The sequence below is a fragment of the Hypomesus nipponensis genome, chromosome 19 (genome assembly GCF_054491055.1).
Source record: "Hypomesus nipponensis isolate SF chromosome 19, ASM5449105v1, whole genome shotgun sequence".
Lineage (NCBI taxonomy): Eukaryota > Metazoa > Chordata > Actinopteri > Osmeriformes > Osmeridae > Hypomesus > Hypomesus nipponensis.
Window position 1 is genome coordinate 2,352,501 of NC_140379.1, and position 10,000 is coordinate 2,362,500.

General features: G+C 53.7%; 1 long non-coding RNA gene across 1 annotated transcript in view; it reads left to right on the plus strand.

Annotated features, from left to right (window-relative positions):
• The first annotated feature begins 770 nt into the window (after positions 1–770).
• LOC146246524 (uncharacterized) overlaps positions 771–10,000 on the plus strand; it is an 11,720-nt gene continuing 2,490 nt past the window's right edge. Inside the window, exons 1-2 of the long non-coding RNA XR_014732194.1 lie at positions 771–849; positions 954–1,050. This is a non-coding gene — a long non-coding RNA (uncharacterized LOC146246524). The remainder of the gene's footprint in view (positions 850–953; positions 1,051–10,000) is intronic.

A 10,000-nucleotide genomic window follows, 5' to 3' on the forward strand; every position in this document is an offset into this window, starting at 1 on the left:
AATTGCATTTTATAAAGTGTTCTAATCTATGTCTTTAAGTGTGCTTAATGGTCTGTGTGTGTGTATGTGTGTGTGTGTGCGTGTGTTTGTGTGCGTGCGTTCGTGTGTGTGTGTGTGTTTCAGGGTCTGGAAGTGGACTGTGATTGGAGCTTTGATGTATCCAGCCACGTTTCCCCTGTGAACAGCAGCTGTTATGATAAACAGGCTGTCAAATAGCAATGGATCCTCCCAAGATGGATCAAGATGGTCCTCTACTGCTTCACACTTTTATTCCTCCCTCCCTCCCTCCCTCCCTCCCTCCCTCCCTCCCTCCCTCCCTCCCTCCCTCCCTCCCTCCCTCCCTCCCTCCCTCCCTCCCTCCCTCCCTCCCTCCCTCCCTCCCTCCCTCCCTCCCTCCCCCTCTCTCTCTCTCTTTCTCTCTCTCTCTCTCTGTCTCTCATTCTTTCTTTCTTTCTTCCTCTCTCTCCTTCTATCCCGAAGGCTGTATTTAGTGGAGGGGAAATTAAAACAATAGGCCTGCCATTCCAGCAGAGTTACAGCCCTGCCAACCAGGGAGGAAGGGGGAAGGAGGGAGGGAGATAGAGGGGTGGGGGGTGAGAGAGAGTTAAGTAGTAAAAAACACATTTTGAAACACAATGTACTTACTGCCAAACAATAGCAATTAAACACACATGCGTTCTCTCTCTTTCTCTCTCTCTCTCTCTCTCTCTCTCTCTCTCTCTCTCTCTCTCTCTCTCTCTCTCTCTCACACACACACACAGCGGCAGAGAGGAGTGGATGCCCTCATGATGAAGACACAACAGCACGTTGGTGCGGGGCTGACTGCGTTCCTCTGAGCATTCTCTCCCGGTAGAGACCAACACACCACATGAGAAATCAGATCCTGTTTCCTACACTTCGACACGTTACACATTCATAGCTAGCACCTCACTTCCCTGTCAACCTCCCTGCAGGAAATGATGTCACCCCACTTCCTGCTCCCTGGAGCCAGTGTCTGACCACAGTGATGTCACAGGCGCAGAGTGAGATGGAGGAGTTGAGAGGGTGAAGGTTTGTGGAGCCAGGGATGATGAGTGGTTCCCAGACTTTTACACACAGACACACACACACACACTCTCACACACACCACCACACACACACACCACACACACACACCACGCGCGCACACACACTGTGGAAAGGACGGGCCTGTCCAGACCACAGCCAGCTGAATGTTGTGAGTCAATGAAGAGCCTCTTTCTACTTGTGGTGGGTGCCGCCTGACTTAGCTGAATGAACTAATGAAGGACACATTGCAGAAGTGTTTCTGTCTGAAACAGGGTGCTGAGAAACAAGTTCTGGTCCGATGTCATTCAGGGTTCTGATGTCAATCAGGGTCGTCTCTGACTGTCTCTCTTCTTTGAGCGAAACATTGAACTTTGACTCAACAACTCGACCTCAGGGTGAACTTTGTTCGTTGGCTCCCAAGTCTTGGGAGATGATCTGTTAGCTAACTTAACCATTCTGATTACTGTGAGTGTGTGTGTGAGTGTGTGAGTGTGTGTGTGTGTGTGTGTGAGAGAGAGACAGGCAGGCAGAGTGTTTCTAACCTTATCCATGCTACAGTTCTCAGACGGCCTCTGGTGCACAAAGATCCTTTTTCATTTTCCGCTTCCCCTCAAAGTACTAGCCTTCTGGCGCCAGTGTGTGTGTGGGTGTGAGAGTGTGTGTGTGTGTGTGTGGGGGGGGGGGGGGGTGAGTGTGTGTGGGTGAGTGTGTGTGTGTGGGGGGGGGGTGAGTGTGTGTGTGTGTGTGTGTGTGTGTGAGAGAGCAGGCAGTGGAAAGCTGTGGGATGTCAGCCCAGAGACAGAGTTTCACATTGTCAGGAGGGAAGGAGGAGGAGGGGAGAAGGAGGGGGGAGGAGGGGAAGTGGAGGGTAAGGAGGAGGGAGGAGGAGGTTGGGGGGAGGGGAGTGGTTGGTCTTGTCTGAGGTGAGACCTGACCCCTCAGTCATGGCTGTTGATTAATACCAGATTACCTCTGAGACTCTCCGTAAACTGTGTGTGTGTGTGTGTGTTGTGAATCCAGTTACTAATTTAGAAGACTGATATATCCCCTGTAGGTAGAGTAAGCGGGAGGGGGGAAGAGGGTCGTAACAGATTTTTTTGTGTTGCGACTGAAAGGCATATCAGATTTCCACAGTGGTTGTGACCCCTCTCACACACTCACACACACAAAATGTGCACACACACAAACACACACAAACAGACACACACACAAAGGTGCGCCCCATCTCACCCTTCCAGGCAACTCTCGTTAAGTTCATCCATCAGGTGACTTTCTGCTGAGAGAGAGGAAGAGAGAGCGGGAGAGAGAGAGGAAGAGAGAGGGAGAAAGAGGGAGAGAGGAAGAGATAGGATAAAGAGGAAAAGAGAGGGAGAGGAGAGAGAGGAAAAGAGAGGGAGAGAGGAAGAGAGAGGAGAGAGGGAGAGAGAGAGAGAGGGAGAGAGGGAGAGAGGAGAGGGAGAGAGAGAGGAAGGAGCAGTGATCACTGTGATAAATGACCAGGAGGAGTCTGTGTGACACTTATTTTCCCTGCTATTCAAAATCTCCCATGGGGCATTGCAACTCAAACACTGAAGTGTACTAGGAGGAGTGTGCTTGTGTAAGTGTGTGAGGGGTGAAGTGTGTGTGTGGGGTGGAGGGGCGTGTGTGCGGCAGGTTTGGTGTGTGTGTGTGGGGGGTGAAGTGGGTGTGTGTGTGGGTAGTGAAGTGGGGGGGGGTCTAGTGATGGATGGCAGTGACTCTGACCCACTGTCCATGGAGCTTAGCTGAGGGGTGTGGAAGCACACAGGGTGTGTGTGTGTGGGTGTGTGTGTATTCCTGGGTTCATGTGCATGCAGATATCCCTGTGTGTGTGTGTGTGTGTGTGTTTCAACAATAGGACTTTGCACACTGGTCTACACTGAAACTATAAGTATTTCTGACAGTCCAGCCCACAACTTAGCAGAGAAAGCGAGGGAGAGAGAGAGAGGAGAGAGAGAGGGAAAGTGAGGGGGAGGGGGAGGGGGAGGGGGAGGGGGAGGGGGAGGGGGAGGGGGAGGGGGAGGGGGAGGGGGAGAGGGAGGGGGAGGGGGAGAGGGAGAGGGGGAGGGAGAGGGGGGGGGAGGGGGAGAGGGAGAGGGGGAGAGGGAGAGGGGGGAGGGAGAGAGGGAGAGAGGGAATGAATGAAAGAGACATGACAGAACATGTGATACCTATCTTTAGTGGTTGCCATGACCACTATTGTCAATTGCAGCAGCATTGACAACAGCAAAAGTAAACAAGCTGCTGTTGGAACATTTCCTCCATCACCACCATCCTCTCTTCTGCTGGGAATATAGAACATCAAGATAGGAAGAGGACAGACGGACAGAAGGACAGACAGAGAAAGAGGGCATGACCAGGAGAGAGAAAAGAAGAGAGGAAAGAGTTGGATGAAGGGGTGGAAAAAGAGGGACTGTGGGGGGTGGGGTGTGGGAGAAGAGAGAGAGGGGAAAAGAGAGCAGGAGAGATATTACAAAGAGAGAGAGAGGGACAGTGTCAGAGTGACTAAGCAAAAGAGAGAAATAGCATGTGACAACTAGAGAGAGAGAGAGAGAGAGAGGAGGGAGAGAGAGAGGAGAGAGGAGGAGAGAGGAGGGGAGAGGAGGAAAGAGGAGGGGAGAGAACGAGAGTGGAGTGGAGGAGAGAGGAGGAGAGAAGAGGGGAGAGGAGGAGAGAAGAGGGGAGAGGAGGGGAGAGGAGGAGAGTGGAGAGGAGAGTAGAGGGGAGAGGAGGGTTTCCCCAGACAGCCAGGCAGGCTGCTGGTCTGCAGCGTGGCCGTGGCTGGGTAAATAAACACTCCTAATTGGCTGTGGAGCCTCACCAGTCTGGGGTTTCACTCACTTTCATCCTGGGAAGCTAACGGGAAGCTGTGGGAGAGCTGAGGTGAAGACACACACACACACACTCACACACACAATCATACACATACACACACACAATCATACACACACACACACACACACACAATCATACACATACACACACACAATCATACACACACACACAATCATACGCGCACACACACACACAATCATACGCACACACACACAATCATAGGCATACGCACACACAGACACACACATGTACGCACACACATGCACACGAACGCACAGAAATAAACTTGTTTGAATCTTCCCTGTGTTCTCCCTCATGCCGGTGTTGGAAACCTCATCTGATATGCTGTGAACGCCCTCCTGCAGATCAGGTCAACAGTTCAGTACTGAGGCCACCTGCTCAGCACAGCTGGAGAGAGTGCTCCACGCACACACACACACACACACACACTACAGATGCACACACACGCAGCTGGGACAGCTGGCGGGGACTTGGTGAGGACAGGCGGGGAAGGAGTGTGTGTGTGTGTGTGTGTAATGTGGTGTGTGTTGTGTTACTCATCACAGGACCAGTGACTCAGACTCAAACACAGACGAGAATCTCCAGCACCAGCACACTACACACACACACTACACACACACACTACACACACACACTCTCACACTCACTCACACCTCATCAAGTGTTCATCAATGACTTGACTCAACCTTTTTCTTGAAACTTTTTTTTGGAAAATACTTTTTAATCTTGAGGAGGTCAGATGGCTGAGCAGTTAGGGAAGCGGGCTATTGATCAGAGGGTTGCCGGTTCGATTCCCGGTCGAGAAAAATGACGTTATTTCCTTGGGCAATCAAAAATAATTTTTCAACCTTTCACAGAAAAAACCTAAACTTAAATAGTTCCATAGTAGCTTTGTAGACTAGTTTACGTTTGTTTTGTGTGATAGCCAGGAAATGAAAAAAGGCACACACTGACAAGACATAATAAGAAACAGATACTCGCTCTCTGTTCTCTCTTTCATTCACTCTCTCCTTCTCTCTTTCATTCACTCTCTCCTTCTTTCTTTCATTCACTCTCTCCTTCTCTCTTTCATTCACTCTCTCCTTCTCTCTTTCATTCACTCTCTCCTTCTCTCTTTCATTCACTCTCTCCTTCTCTCTTTCATTCACTCTCCCCTTCTCTCTTTCATACACTCTCTCCACTCTTTCATTCACTCATCCTCTCTATCGCTCTCATAATGCTCTTATAAAGTACCCGCACACGCACACACGCACACACGCACACGCACACACTCTCACACACACTCTCACACACACTCTCAGCCACATTGCTAGTGTCAGACACCTCATGTATCAGGCAGCACCTCCTCTGCCTCCAGGGGAAACCAGCCAGGGTCTCCTCAGACGAAGAGGCGGAGGGAGGGAGAGGGAGGGAAAGGGGGAGGAGAGAGGGAGGGGGAGGGGGAGGGAGGGAGGGAGGGGGAGGGGGAGGGGGAGGGAGGGGGGGAGGGGGGGGGAGGGAGAGAGAGGGGGAGGGAGGGAGACGAGGGGGAGCCAGGGAGAGGGAGGGGGAGGGAGAGGGAGAGGGAGAGGGAGAGGGAGAGGGAGAGGGAGAGGGAGAGGGAGAGGGAGAGGGAGAGGGAGAGGGAGGGAGGGAGAGAGGGAGAGGGAGAGGGGGAGGGAGAGGGAGAGGGAGAGTGAGAGTGAGAGTGAGAGTGAGAGTGAGAGTGAGAGTGAGAGTGAGAGTGAGAGTGAGAGTGAGAGAGGGAGGGAGGGAGGGAGGGAGGGAGGGAGGGAGGGAGGGAGGGAGGGAGGGAGGGAGGGAGGGAGGGAGGGAGGGAGGGAGGAGAGGAGAGGAGAGGAGAGGAGAGGAGAGGAGAGGAGAGGGAGGTAGAAGGAGAGGAGAGGGAGGTAGAAGGAGAGGAGAGGGGCTAACCCTAACCCTGAAGTAGAGAATTGTGTGTGTGTATGTCGATGTATGTGTGTGTGTGCGTGTCTTTATGTTGGTGTGTGTGTGTATATATGTTGGTGTTTGAGTGTGTATATATATGTTGGTGTGTGAGTGTGTGTATATATGTTGGTGTGTGAGTGTGTGTATATATGTTGGTGTGTGAGTGTGTGTATATATGTTGGTGTGTGTGAGTGTGTATATATGTTGGTGTGTGTGAGTGTGTATATATGCTGGTGTGTGAGTGTGTGTATATATGTTGGTGTGTGAGTGTGTGTATATATGTTGGTGTGTGTGTGTGGGCTCTCTTTTTTCCAGGTACCCTTTTAGAAGATGTCATCAGCACTTCCCTGGCAGTGCGCTCGGAGAGAGACAGAGGGACCGAGGAGAGAAGAGAGAGAATAAACAGAGGAAGAGGAACAAAGACAGAGAGAGAAAAAGAGAGAGAATAAACAGAGGAACAAAGAGAGAGAGAGAAAAAGAGAGAGTAGGAGAGAAAGGTAAGGAGCCAGAGTGTGACAGTGAGAGACAGAATGCGAAAGGGAAAGAGAGAGAGGAAAGAGAGAGAGGAAAGCGAGAGGAAGAAAGAGATTGGTTTGGGGGTGTTGGGGTGAGGAGGGAGGTGAGGGGGGGGGGGGGGGGTGCTTCTTCCGAAGGGGGAATTCTGCCAACAACAACAGCCGACTCCAGAAGGTCGGCACAGGAAGGGGGAGGGGGGAGGAGGAGGGGGGGGGGGGGGGTGTTTAGAAGCTGAGTCTAGTGCCTGACACTCTTGCCCTCTTTCCCCCTCCCCTCTCCTCTTCCCCTCTCCCCCTCCTCCCCTCTCCCCCCTCCCCTCTCCCTCTTCCCCTCCCCTCCCACCTCCTCCTCCCCTCTCCCCCCTCCCCTCCCCTCCCACCTCCTCCTCCCCCCTCCTCCTCCCCCCTCCCCCCTCTATCCCTGGTTTGTTGTTGCTAAAACCGAGGACTCTCTGTATGGCTCTTGGGAACAGTCTCACCACATTCCTGTCCCATTATTCCTGCTCTGCTCCTCCCTCTCTGCACCATCCAGGATGGGTCCTGCTACTGACTGCTCCTCCCTCTCCCTCCTCCCTCTTCATCCTCCTGTTGTTCCTCCTCTTCCCCTCCTCCCCCTCATCTTGTCTGTCTCCTCCTTCTGTTCCTCCTCCTCCTCTTTTTACTTCTCCTCCTCTACTGGTGTTGGAGGCTGATCCTGGAGGCTGGTGGTGGAGGCTGGTGGTGGAGGCTGATCCTGGAGGCTATTGAGGCTGTTGAGGCTGGTGGTGGAGGCTGGTGGTGGAGGCTGGCGGTGGAGGCTGGTGGTGGAGGCTGGCGGTGGAGGCTGGTGGTGGAGGCTGGCGGTGGAGGCTGGTGAGGCTGGTGCTGGAGGCTGGTGAGGCTGGTGCTGGAGGCTGGTGAGGCTGGTGCTGGAGGCTGGTGAGGCTGGTGTTGAGGGAGAAGAGAAGGATGAGAAGGAGGAGGAGGTTAGAACCCCCTCCTGTGTTTGATGGGCTGCTGCTTCTGCTAAGCCTGACTGATCTGTGTGTGAGAGAGAGAGATAGAGAGAGGGAGATAGAGAGAGGGAGATAGAGAGAGAGACAGAGAGAGAGATAGAGAGAGAGGGAGAGAGAGAGAGACAGAGAGAGAGGGAGGGGGAGGGGGGGGTGTCAGTGTGTTCTAAGCAACTTATCTTTGTTTCACACATTCTCTCCTTTCCCTCACTCTCTCACTCTCCTCCCACTCTCTCCTCTCTCTTGCTCTCCTCCTCTCCTCCCTCCTTCTCTCTCTGTCACTCTCATTCTTTCTCTCTGTGATAATCTGTCCTCTAGAATGCATTGATATCTCCCATGTCAGAGTACATGGAGAGAGGGTCGAGTGTCCATAGAAACCGCATCACCACTGGCAGACTTCCTTGTCACTTGGCAATGTGTGTGTGAGTGTTTGTGTGTGCTCTTTCTTTTGGTATGAATGCTAAAGTGTTTCTAGACTAGGGCATGAAGAGAGAGTGTGTGTGTGTGTCTGCATGTCTGTGTGTGTGTGTGTGTATGTCTCCGTGTGTGTACGTTCTGTGTACTCAACATCTGTTGAGGTGAACAGGTTCTCAAGGCTGCAGGTCTACAATGCTGCAGGCCTACGAGGCTGCAGGTCTACGATGCTGCAGGTCTACGATGCTGCAGGTCTACGATGCAGCAGGTTTACGATGCTGCAAGCCTACGATGCTGCAGGTCTACGATGCTGCAGGTCTACGAGGCTGTCGGACAGCCCAGTAGCAACACAGCTTGAGGGGCAATGACTCTCCACAACAACATCACCTTCGCCCCCTACACACACACTCCTTTTCCCACTCACCCAGTAATTCTCTCCTACACCTTGTCCCTCCCTCCCTCCCTCCCTCCCTCCCTCCCTCCCTCCCTCCCTCCCTCCCTCCCTCCCTCCCTCCCTCCCTCCCTCCCTCCCTCCCTCCCTCCCTCCCTCCCTCCCTCCCTCCCTCCCTCCCTCCTTCCTTCCTTCCTTCCTTCCTTCCTTCCTTCCTTCCCTCCCTCCCTCCCTCCCTCCCTCCCTCCCTCCCTCCCTCCGTCCGTCCCTCCCTCCCTCCCTCCCTCCCTCCCTCCCTCCCTCCTTCCTTCCCTCCCTCCCTCCCTCCCTCCCTCCCTCCCTCCCTCCCTCCCTCACTCCCTCCCTCCCTCCCTCCCTCCCTCACTCCCTCCCTCACTCCCTCCCTCACTCCCTCCCTCCCTCCCTCCCTCACTCCCTCCCTCCCTCCCTCCCTCACTCCCTCCCTCCCTCCCTCCCTCCCTCCCTCACTCCCTCCCTCCCTCCCTCCCTCCCTCACTCCCTCCCTCCCTCCCTCTTTCTGCTGGTCAGAGTGACCGGTAAAGGAAGGAATGCCAGAGAGAGGAATGTGTCAGAGGTGTCAAGGTCTTGGAGGGGAGGGAGGAGGAGGAGGAGAGGAGGGGAAGATTGGGTAAGTGACTGGTGGTGGGGGGGTGTTCTGACTGACAGGTACAGGTGACAGAGGGGCAGGAGTGGAGGGAGTGGTCTCAACAAATCCACACACACACACAAGGATACATACACACACACACACACACACACACACCTCCACCCCCACTCCACCCACCCCCCCACCCACAGACCCTCTGGCTCCAGCAGGGCTGGGATCCTGGAGGTGAAAGGTCAGAGGTCAGAGGTCAGACACAGTTGAGGGACGACACGGGAACCTGCAACTTTGACTCCCGCGTCACATGTTTCAGTCACATGTTTCAGTCACATGTTTCAGTCACATGTTTCAGTCAGATGTCTACATCTGTTGTCTGCTCTGCAGAGCAACAACAACCTTCTCAGTGACAGGCAGGTTCTGAGTCTGAAAAGTTGTTCAGTCCACAGGCTATGAATGTAATGTTTCATCTCTGTCCTTCTCTCTCTCTCTCTCTCTCTCTCTGTCTCTCTCTCTCTCTCTTGCTCTCTCTTTCTCTCAACTTCTCTCTCAACCTCTCTCTCTCAACCTCTTGCTCTCCCTCTCTTTCTCTCTCCCTCTCTCTCTCCCTCTCTGCCTCTCCCTACTTCTACAGTTCTGTCTCTCCCATTCCTCCTATTTCTCCCTCCCTCCCTCCCTCCCTCCCTCCCTCCCTCCCTCCCTCCCTCCCTCCCTCCCTCCCTCCCTCCCTCCCTCCCTCCCTCCCTCCCTCCCTCCCTCCCTCCCTCCCTCCCTCCCTCCCTCCCTCCCTCCCTCCCTCCCTCCCTCCCTCCCTCCCTCCCTCCCTCCCTCCCTCCCTCCCTCCCTCCCTCCCTCCCTCTGACGGTGTCCAACCAGCCAGTCTATCAGCTGGATGATGTTTGTGTTTCTTCGGAGCGATGGGGCACATTCCTCCCTGCCCACCTCTGACCCTTGGGGGAGTGAAGAAATCTTGCTGAAATAAACGAATAAACAAACAACTAAATGGTCACTGACCAGCCGGGCTGGACGGCTCGTCTGATAGGACGTTCATATCCACACTAGCAAAGATGGCAACAACTGATACTGGCCGGGTTTCTCAGATTCGTTGAGAAGCTCTTAACGCTAAGAGCCTCTTAAGAACTTTCGAAAAGTGCTCTAGAACGCGTTTAGAACATTGTTAAGAAGCTCTTAGCGTTAAGAGCCTCTTAACGAATCT